Source organism: Myotis lucifugus, unplaced genomic scaffold (genome assembly GCF_000147115.1).
Source record: "Myotis lucifugus unplaced genomic scaffold, Myoluc2.0 scaffold_3, whole genome shotgun sequence".
In the NCBI taxonomy this organism is placed as follows: domain Eukaryota; kingdom Metazoa; phylum Chordata; class Mammalia; order Chiroptera; family Vespertilionidae; genus Myotis; species Myotis lucifugus.
The window spans coordinates 3,987,735-3,993,031 of NW_005871051.1; the positions used below are offsets into that span (position 1 = coordinate 3,987,735).

A 5,297-nucleotide genomic window follows, 5' to 3' on the forward strand; every position below is an offset into this window, starting at 1 on the left:
CGCTGGGACCGCACAGCCTCGGGAGCCGGCCGCGATGCAGCCAGGGCGCGGGCGGGGTGAGGACCGAGCGGCCCGTGGCCTTGGGGTCCCCGGTAGACGGGGCTTCAGTAGACATCTCTCTGCAGGAGAGCGGGGCCAGGTCCTGGGGGCGGTGCGCGACGGGGCGCAGAGCCCGTGGAAGGAACTGCACCCGGACAACCGTACGTCTAGACCAGCGGTTCTCAACCTGTGGGTCGCGACCCCTTTGGCGGTCGAACGACCCTTTCACAGGGGTCGCCTAAGACCATCGGCAAACACATATATCATTACATATTGTTTTTGAGATTAATCACTATGCTTTAATTATGTTCAATGTGTAACAATGAAAATGCATCCTGCATATCAGATATTTACATGACGATTCATAACAGTAGCAACATTACAGTTATGAAGTAGCAACGAAAATAATGTTATGGTTGGGGGTCACTGCAACATGAACTGTATTAAAGGGTCGCGGCATTAGGAAGGTTGAGAACCACTGGAAGGGATAGGAAATGTCACCGGGGGGCCTCTGATAGCAGTTCACGATTTTAACTAACCATTTTTGTCATATGTTTTTAAAGAAGCAGCAGCAATAATTGTTTTAAAAGTAGTAACTTTTGTTCTCTATTGTAAAAGTTTGACTTTGGGTTATTTTAAAGGGTTAAAAAATAAACAGCATAATTATGACTATCTTTTGATCTGTCTAAAGATTAGCACATAATATTATTTGCTAAAAAATAAAATGGGAAACAATTTTTGTTAATTGAATACAGTTCAGCTAAAGTACCCTAAAAGTCTGCATGCAATATAAGTTCATTTTCTCAAGTTATAAGTATCTGTGGAAATTACAAATTAAAACATATTCTAGAGCAGAACAGTGTTGCTATTTAATACCATTGATCTTTGGGCATTTTCCTAGCAGTAATGATGGGTTTGCTAGATATTACTATCCTCTCTTTTTCTTCAGTCTTTTTTCTTTAAACCTTTACAAAGTATTACAGATGTCTCCCTTTTCCCCCCCCTTTATCCCCCTTCACCTGGTTCCTGCCTGCTCCAGGCCTTTATTTTTAAGTAAATTTCACTATTGAAAAATAACACAGTGAGTCTCATCACAGCCAATATCCTTATACAATCTAGTCGTGAAATGAATGTTTATATTGCTTCAAACAGTTTAAACCTGAAGTTTGAGACCACACCTTCATGTTTGTACTTGTTGTCTGTGTCCATAGGTAATGCATATATGCATTTAATTCTCTGGTTAATCTCTTTCCAGACCCTTTCCCCATTTCATCAATCTGCTCTATGTTTTCATGCCTCTGGTTCTATTTTATTCATCAGTTTATTTTGTTCATTAAATTCCTTATTTATTTTGATTTTTAGATCCAATTGTTGATAGACATGCATTTATTGCCATTTTGTTCATTTCTTAAAGGCACGTTTAATTTAATATCAAGAGTGCAATACCAAAGGCCCAAAATACAATGAAGGAACACATTCCCCCATTAACACCAATGACAATGCTCTTTCAACATGTGCCTGTTGAATGAAATGGGGGATTTAATAAATTTCACTATTAAAAAATAACACAGCGAGTCTCATCACAGCCAACATCCTTATACAATCTAGTCGTGAAATGAATGTTTATATTGCTTCAAACAGCTTAAACCTGAAGTTTGATACCACACCTTCATGTTTGTACAGTCCTCAGTAAGATTATCTACAGTATTAGCAACCATTCAAAGAACAGACCATTGATTCAAACCACATTGATGTAAGGCTCAATCAAGTAATAGAGACCCCAAAATGAAATGGTTAAATATATGAACTACTTGTACTGGTGTCTATTAAGTAGTTTCTTAGCAAATAAAACCTTAAAATGCAAAGCTCACCACCTCATTTGAGTTTTGACCAAGAAGTTCAACAATAATCATGATTTCCACAGTCTTATTGGCAAAACTGATGTACAGTGTCTCTAAGTCGCTATGCTCAAGGTTAAGAGCCATGCATATTCCATTTTTACATTTTACTGGAATTTTACATGTTCAGTTTATGATTTTAAATCTCTAGGTTTCCATTCCTCCAAACTGTCTGAAGACACAGTGTGCCACAGACTTAAGACTTGTTTCTCCCTCTATTTTTTCAAACAGCAACATTTCTCAGGTGTCTACATGTCCGAGGAGGGGAATTTTTCGGAGGCGGCCACTTCTTCGGAATAGCCCAACGCCATCAGGCCTCTGAAGCAAGGGGAAGGGGAAGAGAAAAAAGCCGAAACGCAAGGTTCATCCGGTAAGTTCTACATTAACCATTACAAGCTGGATAGGATAAGAATGTGGCTTTTTTGGCTCAAAAAGTCTGAGTCTTGGTGTGGAAACGAGTACTTGGCTGTCCCACCACAGCTTTCTCCTGGTGCGACGGTCAGGGAAGTCTGGACTGAGGAGTATGATTTGTTTACCTATGAGGCGTAAACTTCCAGGCACCCAGTGCATTTTGGGCTTGTTCCAGTCTACCTTTCACTTTTAGGAAAAACAAGTTGATGGCGTGGTCTACCATTGTTGATCTCCGTTGGCTGACACTGGGCTGCTGGACTTGCTTGAGGTACTGAATTTGAGCAGTTCATTCTTGCATCTCTTGCTCCTCGGTTGCTAGTCGAATTACAAGGATGTTTGCCATTCGTGCAGACTCGTGCTGCTGTTGCTTTAGTTTTTCTTCCCACTCCCTTAAGCCAGTTACATCATTAGAGTACAGGTCTGTGTACTTTCCCTCCAAAGCTTGCACATATGCTTCATACTGTTTCCATCTTAAAATTAAAATTAACTCATCTCGTGCCATAACTTTGAAGTCTGTCTCACTCAGGCGAACCTTTTTGGGAAGAGGTTCCTCCTTGGTCATCTTGAATCCTCTCCAGTGCTGCCCAGCGCCCCGCCTCCTCACCCCCTGCCGACCCACGTGCTCCCTTGTTCATATTTTTGATCTTTTATTTCTTTTTCTTAAAGAAGACCCTTTAACATTTCATGTAATAATAGTTTGGTGGTGATAAACACCTTTAGCTTCTCCTTGTCTGGAAAGCTCTTTATCTGACCTTCAATTCTAAATGGTAGCTTTGCTGGGGAGAGTAATCTTGGTTTTAGGTCCTTGCTTTTCATCACTTTGAATATTTCTTGCCACTCCCTTCTGGTCTGCAAAGTTTCTGTTGATAAATCAGCTGACAGTCGTGTGGGCGCTCCCTTGTAGGTAACTAACTGATTTTCTTTTGCCGATTTTAAGATTCTCTGTCTTTAACCTTTGGCATTTTAATTATAATTTTAATATATTTTTAAAGAATTAGCAGCAATAATTGTTGAAAGTAGTAACTTTTGTTTTCTATTGTAACGTTTGGCTTTGGGTTATTTTACTTGCAAGATAAAGGGTTAAAAAGTAAACAGCATAAGTATATTTTAATCTGTTTAAAGATTAACTCTTAATATTATTTACCAAAAATAAAATAGGAAACAACTTTTGTTAATTGAATACAGTTCAGCTAAAGCACCCTAAAAGTCTGCTTGCAATATAAGCTAATTTTCTTAAGTTTTAAGTGTCTGTGGAAATAAAAAATACAAACCAATTCAAATTAATATATATTCTAGAGCAGAATAATTTTGCTGTTTAATATAGTTGATTTTTGAACATTTTCCTAGTAGTAATGATGGGTTTGATAGATATTACTATCCTCTTTTTTTTTTTTTTACTAAAAGTACTTACTTTTGAAGACCATTCATTAATTCATCACAAGTTAATCAACAAAATTTAGGAAACATTGACTTTATATCAATGCCTATGTTGGTGCTAGGAAGATATACTGTACACAAGTAACTCTTTTAATTCTTTTTTTTAAAAAATATATTTTATTGGTTTTTTACAGAGAGGAAGGGAGAGGGATCGAGAGCTAGAAACATCCATGAGAGAGAAACATCGATCAGCTGCCTCCTGTACGCCCTCCAGTGGGGATGTGCCTGCAACCGGTCAGGGCAACTCTTTTAATTCTTACACCGAAAATAGTTTTTTAATTTTAAAAGCTTAAATAAATTATGTAAGACTATCCAATTCAACTTAGTGGACAAGTATAGAGTTCCTATTATGTGTAGTACATAATGCTGTATGCTATGGGAGATAAGAGGATGAATGAGATCATACTCTGTCTTTGAGGTGTTTTCTTTCTTTTTTTTCTTTTTGTTCCTTTTGCTCCTTTTTATTTCCCTGCCTCCTTCTCTTCCCCAACCTTTCCCTCCTCTGGCTTTTTCTTCCGGTGGCTGTCGGGATGGAGTCTGAGCCTTTGAGGTGTTTTCAATCTAGGGGACGAAGGAATTACAAAAAAAATAATAATAACACCCTTTCCTCATAGCTTAATTCATCGTGAACAAATTCCTTTCATCCTCAATGTGTTTGATGAATTTCTCCTCATATTAGGACTTATATTTATATTTATCTAAACTTAAGAAGGAAATGAAGCTTTGCCCATTTTTTCTTAAAGAACAGGACCTTGGTTCAAAAATTGAGGTAGACGCTGAGCAGTCAAATAGTTGAAGGCTGCCAGTGGACCAACCATAGGCCTCACAGCTGGAGGCATATTGAAGCAGGACCTGAGTGTGGCATCTTCGGGTTTACCACAGAACTCTTTTATTTATTTATTTAAATTTTGTTTTATTGCTAAAAGTATTACAAAGAGTATTACATATGTCTCCTTTTTTTCCCCCCTTGACATTCCCCCAGCCTCCCCTACCCGCCAGTGTCTGTGTCCATTGGTTATGCTTATATGCATGCACACAAGTCCTTCCGGTTGATCTCTTACCCGCCCGCGCCCCCCCAACCCTCCCCGGCCTTCCCACTGTAGTTTGACAGTCTGTTCAATGCTGCTCTGCCTCTGTATCTATTTTTGTTCATCAGTTTATAATGGTCTTTATTATCCATAAATGAGTGAGATCATGTGGTATTTTTCTTTCATTGACTGGCTTATTTCACTTAGCATAATGCTCTCCAGTTCTATCCATGCTGTTGCAAATGGTAAGGATTCCTTCTTTTTTACAGCAGAATAGTATTCCATTGTGTAGATGTATCACAGTTTTCTAATCCATTCATCTGCTTATGGGCACTTAGGCTGTTTCCAAATCTTAGCTATGGTGAATTGTGCTGCTATGAACATAGGGGTGCATATATCCTTTCTGATTGGTGTTACCACAGAACTCTTACATATTGAGAAGAGAAAGGCATTTGATCCAATGGAAACTTAGGCAAAACACATG

At 38.6% G+C, this 5,297-nt stretch overlaps 1 pseudogene; it reads right to left on the minus strand.

Moving 5' to 3' along the window:
- Nucleotides 1–2,469: 2,469 nt before the first annotated feature.
- LOC102431828 lies at nucleotides 2,470–2,920 on the minus strand (annotated as a pseudogene).
- Between the last annotated feature and the right edge of the window lie 2,377 nt (nucleotides 2,921–5,297).